Genomic DNA, 12,340 nt, shown 5'->3' on the forward strand with positions numbered 1-12,340 from the left:
GGATCATTGTACATATTAATTTAGTCACTCTCCCTCATTTGGAATTGTTGATGTGGGATAAGGCAGTTCAAGAATTAAGTTAAGTGATTGCATCCCATTTTATTGTCTGATATCGAAAGTGTTCAAAAAATTCAACCTCTTTCTTCTCAATAAACAAAGCTAACCCAAACACAGCTCCTTCATCCCTCTATTTGGGGCTCGCATGTGTACCTATGCTTGGCATATCCTCTTAATTATGTTAGATGATGGCAAAACTTTTGAATTTTGTCTTGGAAGGAAATTGAAACAATTTACACAGTTTAATAATTGAACCAAATTGTAAAACTATATACTTGTGTAATAAGAAAATTGTCGATTGCAATTTAGTGTTGATTCAGTGATTTAGTCAACCAAAATTTTTTGTTCAATTTTTTATATTGGCTATAACATAAATGAGTATACTCTTGGATGAGAAGAAATGTTTCGCTAATGTCTAATCAACATTCTCCAGCATCTAGTCAACATCCAATAATCCTTGACTCAACATCTCTTGTAGAATTTAAAGGAACCAAAATGAGGGCTTAGCAAGGAAATTCAATGAGTCAAATGAATCCTAATCCCTTGTTCAATTATCTTTGATGCAAGGTAGGAGGTTCTCTCACAAATGGCTCCAATTTGAAAGTTGGATGGAAGAAGTTGGTCATTCTTTGATAAGTTGAAGTTCTGGAATTATCAAATCCCTAAATTCCTTGTTGGAGTGATGCTTAGGACCATTTAAAGAACTATTGCTTTTGTAAAGGTCATGGTAGAAAAACAACATATTTGAAGCCTCCAATGCAAAGGTTGGTTAAAAAAATTAGTACATGTGATACGTTGTAGTTCTACATTTGAATATGTATAAAATAAAGGAATTGGGACTATTGCATGGAGAATTTAGCCCTATGTTTGAATATGTATAAATAATCCCAGCCTGACCTTAAAGTCTTTGAGGTGTTTGCCTAGGTTCCCAAAAATTTTGGGGCCCCCAAGTTACAATGCTAACATTATTTATGATGCTTGAAGTTTTTCAAAACTTAAACTTATAAAAAATTATTTACGATCAATTATGTCACAAGAAAAAACTAAATGGATTGGCTATGTTATCAATAGAAAAAATATACTTGAAAATCTTAAATATAAAACTTTAATTAGTGATTTTGCATCTCAAAAAGTTAAAAAAATTAATTTTAAATAAAAATAAAAATTAAACAAAATATTAAGGGCCCCTAATTAAATCATTCGCCTAAGGCCCCATATTGTGAAGAGTTAGCCCTGTGTATAAAATAACATAATGCTTAGTGTGTAATGTATTTTAAAATGTTGGACCTATGTTTTAAGTTGTATTTAATAACATATGTTGCAGCCTATTGTTCATTGTTAGTGACAAATTTCAATTGCATGTGTTATGTTTGATTATATTTTTATTTATAATGAAAGTATTGTTTACTTTGGCTAGGCAATATTGATGACCCGTTTGCCTTGTGATTTCATTATATGGTAAGCAAAGAAAAATTGAAACAGTGAAAACAATTATATTTTAATTGAATAGTTGAGCCGTGAACACTATATACTTTAGAGAAGATACAAGCAAGGGTATTTATACACTATTACATGAGATATAGGTAATAATTATAAATCTCATGATTTGAGATAAGATATGCTTTGTTGCCATATATCCTCTTTTTTTAATCAATAGACTTTGATTTGTTAGCATATATGACCCTCAGACATTGACTTTGGATCTTTGACGCTCCTTAGTCTTTATTGTGATAATTTGCCTCGAACCTTCATCATTTAAATCTGCAGCGGACAAATGAGACCATCGATAGTTTGATGAAACCGTCAACGGTTTGATGTAACCATCGATATGCATTGTTAATACCCTCTCGCAAACTTTGTTGGGGTTGGAGGCAAAGTTTGTTATGAAACAAATGATGAAGAGCAACCTTTGAGGGAACAGATGTAGAGACCTAAAGAATTATAGCAATTAAATAATAAAGGAAGGAAAGAAAAGAAAATTCCAGAGGGAGACTTAGCAGGGTCTCATCAACGAACGCAGAGCATTCGTCGACGAACAGCCTTCTTGGGCACGTCGACTTGGACACGTGTCTCGTCGACGAAAAGATACCGAGAGGACTGATTTCAGGGCCTGAAGTTCATCGACGAAGGTTATGATATCATCGACGAACCTCTTTTTTGGGTTTGTCAATGAGGTCATGTGTCTCATTGACGAGGCAACACTTTATAAATATGCCAAACTTGGGATTCTGTGAGAATTTTTGCATGTAAATCCTCTCTCCCTCTCTCTCTCTTTAGAATCCGACTTTCTCTGACTTCTCTCTACTTCAATTCTCGCCGGTTTGACGATTGGTAGTCGTCACGTTACTCCTAGGAAGACTCTCTACAATACTACCATATCAGAATTTTGATTTGGAACATTTGGGCACCATCCCAAAATCTGAGTAAGTTAATTTTTTTAAGTTGTATAAATTATTGGGTATTTCTAGACTGAGGGGAATGTGTAGAAAGGTATTATACTGGTGTTTATTGATTTGTTAGGGAAATGTAAATTTCAAGGTATTGAGCTGGAAACACATAGGAATAGGTTTGATTAGATTTGTGGGCTTCTTAGTAAGTCAAGTAAGGGAATAAATTAAGTCAGCATTTTTCATGAAATTATTTATTAATATATAATATTTATTTTTAGAAATTATGTATGTTATAGTATAATGTTTGAGAATACTGCTGTTGAACAAGAAAATAGATTTAATACATTTTATCATAAAATATGATTTTAGATTAGATTATATGTTTAGAGTATTACTCTTATTTGTGTGGCATGAATATAAATTTCCATGAAAATTATGTTTTATCATAATATTATATTTTTCCAGAATAAGTATGTTATGACAGTTTTCAGAAAACCATAAAAGCAGTACAGGAACTATGGTTGAAAATATTACGTTAAACAGTGTAGAAATTTCATATTCAGTATGTTATGATATGGCCGGCACAGATGCTGTAATTATGCACGTTATGTTAGATATTATTTTGAAATATGAAACAGCTATGTATCAGTAATATGAAATGTACTATATGTTATCAAAACCCGGATGGCTTAGTCTAGATTTTAGAGCACGGTACCGTAGCTATATGATAAGATTACGTTCAAGTATAAGTTTATGTTAGTGCTACCACATATCTCAGATAGAGTGTGGGAGATGGCAGGCGATGTGGTTTCAGTGTAGTGTAGGTGTCCCCCTGGCAGTCCGAACCAGGTGGGGCACGCCCATCGTACTTACAGACATATGTTGGACTTGGCGTGGTCGGCCAGCCATTGCTAGGTCCCGCCTACGGGCCGAACAATCTTGTCATATGGGGGGTCAGACATGACATTAGCTAACTATCCATCCTTGGTATTATTTCAGTATTGTATAGTTATAAAAGATGTTTAAATGATTACAGAATTTAGTACGTTATTTATTATGATATGATGAATCATGTTTTACTTAGAATGTATACAATTAGTTTTATCATAAATATATATATATATATATATATATATATTATGTGCAGTTCATGTTTAAGCATGATAATACTCATGTTACCACACATTGATATTAGTTTATCTCCCTTACTGAGATATCTCACCACAACATTACAAATATTTCATGGAATCCAGATAGAAGGGAAGATAGAGCTCTGCAGCAGTAGGGGTTGACCGATCTATCCTGTCAGAAGGGTAAGTAGTTGAGTTAGGGTCAGATTGGTTTTTGGGTTATGACCCTAAGATACTTCATGGTGTTTTTATGGATGTTTGTGTATATATGACAGATTCAATAGAACTCTGGTATTGTGCCTGATGTTGTATGGTATTTATGTAATTTATGTAATAACCCAAGAGAATTAAATAGGGCCTCGTCGACGAACACAGGAAATTTGTCGACGAGAACATATGAGGGCCTCATTGATGATGACATGTTTCGTCAACGAGAAGATACCGAGAGGGGGTTTGTGGTAATTTGAAATTCGTCGACGAAGGGTGAAGGTTCGTCGACGAACTTCTTCAGGGACTCGTCGACGAGATGACGTGTCTCGTTGACGAATCTGGGGTTATAAATAGCCAAAACCCAGGTTATTTCATAGAATTTGGCACAAGAAACACACACACACACACACTCTCTCTCTCTCTAAAATGTCTCTCTCCCCTTCTCTCTTCGATCCCAGCTCCTTTTCTCGCCGGATCGACGATCTGAGGCCACCACGACGCTCTTGGGGAAGTTCTCTACAAATCTACCGAAGTGAATCATTGGTGGAAGTGGTTTGAATTCCATCCCAATTTCGGGGTAAGGCATTTTATTCAGTATTTGTCTTTCCTACAGTTATAAGAAATATAGTATACAAAGAAATAATGATATTTTATTTTGGGAGATGTGGTTTTCAGGGTGTTGAGTGGAGAACCCTGCTAGGTGTAGGGCCAGAGTACAGTAAGGGCTTTTTAGAAATTAAGTAAGGGAAATATGCTATACTAGAAGATTTAACAATGATAACAGAGATTTCATATATATATATATATACCAGTTTATTATCCAATATAAGAGTTTTAATGCTTGTGTGGTCTGAGTAGATATTTATCTGATATAGATCTTATATAGCTTTTTTCCAGCATATCATGTATACAACTTTTATTCATATCAGTATATTACGGTTTTATTTAAATCAATATAATACAACTTTTATTTAGATCAGTATAATACAGTTGTTATTCAGATTAGTATATTACAATTTTATTCGGATCAGTATAACACGACTTTTATTCAGATCAGTATATATAGTATTTACAGAATGTCATGTTTCCTAATACCATAACACTTAGATTATACAAACAAATATACAGATATAGCATCCAGATGCTACATTTATATGATTCAGATATTATAGTATTTACACTACAGTTATTTTGGAAACATGATGAAAACAGTAGAAAGATTATACTATTATGTATATGGTATCAAATCCTTGTAAAATATTACAGATATAGATACAGATAACAGAACACGGTACCGTTGCTAATACAGATAGAGTGCAACCACATATCTCAGATAGTGTGTGGGTACCGTCAAACCATGCTCAGAGTGGATGCAGCTCCCTAGTTTGCTGGGTAGAGGGGGCCAATTTGACGAGGTAGCAGTCCAGTTCCGCACTTAGGAGTGTATGCAGTTTGTGCGGGCTGAGGAAGTGTAAAGTATAGTGACTTACCTGGAGGGCCAACCAACGTTAAGTCCCGCCTACGGGCTGCACAACCCTGTTATGAGGGGTTAAATCATGACATACAGAGTTCTAGGGAAAAAACACAGTTATGTATATGTATACATTTTACAGTATTTGATAAATATAGTATGATATTAGCAGTATGAAAAGTAGAAAATTCTGATGATATAGTTATACTTTAAACTGTGTTAAATGCAAGATATGTTTTACAGACTTATCATTTTATACAGTTATGATGTTATTAAAATAATATGCAACTTAGTTGCCACACACTAGTAATAGCATATTTCCACTTACTGAGCGTCATCTCACCCCATTACTTTAATATTTTTCAGGTGAGCCAGTTACGTGAGCAAATCAGGCTCGCAGATAGAGTGATTACTTGGTTGCCCTGTTTATAGGATAAGTTTGTACAAAGTGTTGTATTTTGGGGTAGATGGTACTGGAGAGAGATGTAAAATATAACTATGGTTTGGAAATATTGAATTCAGGTATTGTATGGTATATATGGTTGTATGATTTATGTTTTCCATTGCATAGGTATGTTTGTTGTATACAGGAATACCCCAATGCCCTCTGAGGCCTGAGATTTCATAGCAGGGGTATCAGAACAGTTCATATGTGTTTATAAAAAAAATGATGATTAAATTTTGAGGTCGTTACAATTTATGTTTTTCGCTGCTTAGGTATTAGAGATGTATGACAGGTATATCCCAGTACCTATGGGTTCAGGTTGATCATGACTATATCAGTTTAACAGGATATCCGAATTATTATGAATGTTGTTATATAGAAAAAATAAATAAATAAATATGAATAAATGTATACAGTAAAAATAGGCAGGTCGTTACAGTTTGGTATCAAATCCTAGGTTGCTAGATTTTGTAGACTTTATAGTGTAGCGAAAACAATACCAGAGTATAGGAAAAAAGATTCGAGGTTTTGTTCTGTAGTGTGGAGGCAGGACTTCCGTGGTAGTTTCCGTGTCTTTCCTAGGGTGACGATTTCTGGAAAGCCATAGTAAACTATTGCCAGGTTGTGTTTCTATAGTGTAGGACTGAATCTTGATTTAAGATAAGGATGTCAAGATAGTGGTTAGATACGTAAATTTTAAGGATAGGACCCTAAGCCATGTATATTGTCTTTTCAAGATGGACGCTGGAGGTGGTAGTGCTCATGCGAGCAGTAGTGAGGGTGTAGGGCCCTCGGGTGTTGTCAGAGGTGATTCAGATGTGGTATTACGCAGTGTAGCTCATCAAGTCATAGCTGAGATTACACGGAGCTCCAAGGAGCGGGAGGTCCATCTGCAGGTCACAAGTGTACGATAGAGAAATTGACCAAGATGAATCCTCTGAAATTTTCAGGAGGGGCTGACCCTGCAATCACCGAAAACTGGATATAGGAAATTGAGAAAGTATTGACAGTGTTACAGTGCACAGAGGAGTAGCGGGTCTTAGTTGCCACCTATAAGCTGACAGGAGAGGCCGAGAGATGGTGGACTGCTGTAAAACTATTGGAGGAACAGAGGTCAGTACTTATAACTGTGACTTGGTGCTGGTTTAGGGAATTATTTTTCAATAGATACTTCCTGGCCACCACTGAAGAGGCCAAAGTAGAGAAATTCCTGAATTTGAAGTAGGGACAGCAAACAATCTAGCAGTACACGGTGAGGTTCATAGAGTTGTCCCGCTTCGCCCCGTATATCATTCCTGATGAGGCAAAGAAGGCGAGACAGTTTGAAAGAGGCTTGAGGCGTGAATATATAAACAGGTAGCAATGTTGAAAGTGTAGGACTTTGCTGAGTTAGTAGATAGAGTAGCCGTGGCAGAGGCTAGTGAGCGGATAGGTGCAGAGGAGTAGGGACAGAAGAAGAGGTTTACACCTTCAAGTTTTCAGCAAGGACCTAGTCGGGGCCCATAAAGGAGAGGTAATTATGGCAAGGGATAGAGACAGGAGATGAGGGGCTGTGAGGTTCAGGGTATGCAGATCTACCCTGTCTGTCTGACATGTGGGAAGAGACACTTGGGGGATTGTTGAGCGGGAAGAGGCATCTGCTATCACTGCGAAGGACCAGGACATTTAGTACGAGATTGCCCTACACCACCTGGTACCGCTCCTGCTCCCAAACCTTATCGGGGAGGTTATCAGGTGCCATGTGGAGGCTAATAAAGGAATACAGCCCCAGCAAGGGTTTATGCATTGACGCCAAGAGACGCCAAGATCGCAGGCGACGTCATAACAGGTACCCTTACTGCTTTATCATATCAAACTATTGTTTTGTTTGATTCGGGTGCTACCAATTCCTTTGTGTCTGCGGGATACGTTAAATTGTTTGGAGTCGAGACATATTTATTAGATGTTGAATTGCCAGTAGCTACACCAACAAGGTTAGTGGTGAGGTGTCGTAGGGTGCTCAAAGGTTATCCAATAGATATTTAGGGGAGAGTATTACCAACTAACCTAATTGTGCTAGATATACATAGATTCGACGTAATACTAGGTATGGAATGGTTGGCAGCTAACTATAATAGTATCAACTATCATATGAAAGAGGTGATATTTAGACCACCGGGAAAGCAAGAATTCAGATTTGTGGGGTCGCGGGTGCATACCCCGCCTCAGTTAGTGTTAACCATTCTGGAGAGAAGACTAATCCTGGACAGATGTCAAGGGTTTATGACCTATGTAAAGGAGGTGACAGAAAATGAATTAAAGCTTGTCAGTACACCAGTGGTAAAGGATTTTCCAGACGTTTTTCCATAGGATCTAACTGGGTTGCCTCCCGACCGTGAGGTAGATTTTGCTATCAATTTGCTTCTAGGGACGACACTGATCTCTAAAGCTCCATATCAAATGGCTACAGCGAAATTGGGAGAATTAAAGGATCAGCTGCAGAATTTATTGAATAGAGGGTTTATCAGACCTAGTATATTGTCGTAAGGAGCTCCAATTTTATTTGTGAAAAAGAAAGACGGGACTATGAAGATGTGTATAGATTATAGGGAAATAAATAAAGTAATAGTTAAGAACATGTATCCTCTATCCCATATAGATGATTTATTTGATCAGCTTCAGGGTACACGAGTTTATTCAAAGATTGATCTATGCTCTGGGTACCATCAGATAAAAGTCAAAGTAGAGGACATCTCTAAGATAGCATTCCGAACTTGGTATGGTCATTATAAATTTTTGGTCATGCAATTCAGACTGACGAATACTCTTGCTGTATTTATGAATTTGATAAATAAAGTATTTCATCAGTATTTAGATCAGTTCATTGTAGTCTTCATTGATGATATAAGGGTTTACTCGAGGAGTTTTGAGGAGCATAAGACGCATTTAAGGCTTGTACTTCATATGCTTAGGGAAAAGAAATTGTATGCCAAGTTTAGCAAATGTGAATTCTGGTTAGAGAAAGTTGCATTTTTGGGGCATGTTATATCAGAAGATGGAATCTTAGTGGATCCCAGCAATATAGAGACAATGGTGAATTAGGCTAGGCCGAGAAATGTTCAGGAAATCAGGAGTTTCTTGGGACTGGTAGGTTATTACCATCGGTTTGTAGATGGATTCTCAAGATTGTCAAGGCCTTTGACATGACTAACCAGGAAGAATGTTAGGTTTGAATAGAATGACGATTATAAGTAGAGCGTTTAGGAATTGAAGCAGAGATTCGTCACTGCACCGGTATTGACCATTCCATCTGGAGGTGATGGTTATGTGATCTACAGTGACACGTCATTAAAAAGGCTCGGATGTGTGTTGATGCAGTAAGGTAGAGTTGTAGCCTATGCCTCTAGACAATTAAAATAATATGAAAAGAATTATCTTACCCATGATCTAGAATTGGTTGCAATGGTTTATGCATTGAAAATATGGAGGCATTACTTGTACGAAGAGAGATGTGAAATATTTTCAGACCATAAAAGTATGAAATACTTCCTCACGCAGAAGGAGTTGAATATGAGGTAGAGGAGATGGTTGGAACTTATTAAAAATTACGATTGCACCATCAGTTACCACCTAAGGAAGGCAAATGTGGTGGCTGATGCTCTGAGCCAGAAATGAGGGGGAGTAGCATAGTTAGTAGTAGTAATTCAACACCCGATCCAGATGGACTTGGAGAGGCTCGGTGTGAAGCTAGTAGAGACTGATCCTCAAACATTTATTTCCAACTTGGTGGACCAACCTACTATACAGGAGAGGATTAAAGCTGCTCATAGGAATGACACTGAATTAGTGGAGTTGATGGCTAAAGTGCAGGATGGACAGGGAGAAGAATTTAGTATTTCAAACGACGGAACTCTGAGGTTCCGTACCAGGCTGTGCGTGCCTATAGATGTGGATATCAAAAGGATGATCCTAGAGAAGGCTCATAGATCCCTATACACAGTACATCCTGGATGCACTAAAATGTATCGGGATCTTTGAAAATCATTTTGGTGGAGTGGCATAAAGAGGGGGATAGCTGAATTCATGGAGCATTGTTTGACGTGCCAGTAGGTGAAGGCTGAGCACCAGAGACCGATGGGACAATTGTAGCCACTTCATATCCCTAAGTGGCAGCGGGTGTAAGAACCTGACCTGAGAATTTTAGATTAAAAAAATAAGAAAAATGGTGGAATTTTAAAAGGTGAAAACAATAGGGCTCGTCGATGAGGCTCCTTCCCTCGTCGACGAAGTCCTTTTTACAGCTCGGCAACGAAATTCAAAGGTTCGTCAACGAGTGAATACCGAGAGATTTTGGGAATTCTGAAATCTCAAGCTCGTCAATGAGGCCACTTCGTCGTCAATGAACGCCCTTCTTCTACTCGTCAACGAAGGCGCCATCTCGTCGACGAGGTTAGTCGGGTCAACCAAGTTATAAATATCCTATTCATTACTTAAGTGTTAAGAAACCAAAGATTCTTTTTCTCTCTCTCTCTCTAGAATTCAAAGGAGACTCTCTTTCTCTAGGTTTCAGGTCGTCTGTTACTCAACGATCCGACATTACCACGTGGATCAGGAGGAGAATCTCTACGTTTATTGCAGATTGGAATTTCGTTTCAAGGGTTTTCGAGTTTTGTTCCAAAATCAAGGTAAGGGTCTGATTTTGGTTTCGATTCAGTAGATCTGTAGTGGTTGGGATTATATTGTAGTATTATTCTTTGGTTTTTAGGTTTTGGAGATCGTGTGTCATTGTTTTGGACCGATTAAATTCGTGTTTTGGTTTTCAAGATAAGGTAAGGGGTTTCTATTTATATCAGTTATTTTTATAATCTGAATCGATAAAACTATGCTTTATGATTTTATGGATGTTTTGGTTACTTATTTGGGAAAATCTATCAGGTGAAATGACGGGATTTTCGGGTTACAATTTTTGGGAAAATTGGGGGTTTCGGGTATCATCTTTGTTTTTATTGGAAAACTATATATTTGGTTAAACTATAATATAGAGATGATCGTACCTTCGATTATTTTAAATTGTATTTTTGGAATATCTTATATGAGATTATTTGTTTACCCAAATAAGTGTGGATTGAGCTGATATATTGAATGATATGTTCTGTGAAAAAGCGTGTTGATTAACTACTGCTGGTTGTGAGTTATTGAAATGAGATATAGGAACATAAGTTCCAAAATGTTCCCGGTTTCGTGAAAATGCCGAGTCGGGATAAAATCGAAGGCTTAGGATAATCGAAGAGTTCCAGTTAATTACCAAAGGCTGAGATATGAGGCATGCCAGAATAATACCATAAGTGGCTGAGTTAGTTAACTACCATAGGCTTAGATATCCAGCTTGGGGTTGAGGGTGTGAAATACCACCTATGATTTTGGTTGGTCACCGAAGGGTGTGAGTTTGCGCCATGGTTGCACCGATTGAACACTGTGGGACTTAGGCTACGCTAGGTTACCGAGGGCGCTGTGTCGTGCGGCCGACTTAGGCCGAAGAGTGTGACTACAATAGATCGAGGTGTTTTGTGAAATATACTGGAACTGTATTGTGAAAATATTGGAATTGTGAAATGTTTATGTTTTACTATTGAAATCACACTCATGTATCCACACACTGATATAACTTGTTTCTCCCTTACTGAAAGGTGTCTCACCCCTATCATACAAATGTTTTTCAGGTCCTTTGAGTAGTCAACACTAGCTTCCTAGCATTTTAGGAGCATAGTTGTTGGTTAGCTTTGTAGAAGTACTTGTGTAAGTAATGATCTTTGGTCAGGTTGTCATTTTGGGTTATATAGACACCCGGGGTACGTTATGTAATTTGGGAATTAGTTCCTGGTTCTGTATAGACTCTGGTATGGCAATATTATGTAATAGGTTGAATTATTCCACTACGAATATTGTGTATGTGATTGTGGATAGGGTATACGTGAATCCTATGGGGTCGGACCCTCATATTGTATAGTATCATGGATAGTTGTATGATACAGGGACAAGTTAGGTTACTAAATCACACCTTGGGGCCCATTTCCGGGTTCAGGGCGTGACAGTTTGGTATTAGAGCTAACTAGGTTGTTAGGTCTTAGAGACTTGGTTAGGCGTGATTTTGTGAACATACCAAAGTATAGGATGTAGGGAATAGGTAAAGTAGGCCGAGGGTTGTCTTGTAGCTAGAAAGGGATTCATTGGTGGTGTTCTGTGTTTTTCTTAGAATGACGATTTCAGTAAAATCATGGCAAACCATTAATGGTTTTGTGTCGGTGCGGTGAGGCAGACCAGGCCCTGAGAGTCTATAAGTTAACATGATTATTCGTCAATGATTGTGTTAATTGTACTATGATATAGGAATGTTAATCTATTCTTATACTATTTTCAGAATGGAGCCCAAGGATAGCAACTAGGATAGTAGCTCAGAGGGGACTTCGAGTGAAGGGTCTCCTTTCATGCCTCAAGGTTTGAATAGGCATATTATGCGAGATATCAGGCGAAGTGTTAGGGGACGAGAACGTCCACCTACGACTGCGGGTTGCGCCATTAAGAAGTTCACCCTATGCATCCTCCAATGTTCACTAAAGGATCTGACCCAATTGTGATGGAGAATTGGGTGCAAAAGATA

This window comes from Malania oleifera, chromosome 3, assembly GCF_029873635.1.
Source record: "Malania oleifera isolate guangnan ecotype guangnan chromosome 3, ASM2987363v1, whole genome shotgun sequence".
In the NCBI taxonomy this organism is placed as follows: Eukaryota; Viridiplantae; Streptophyta; class Magnoliopsida; order Santalales; family Ximeniaceae; genus Malania; species Malania oleifera.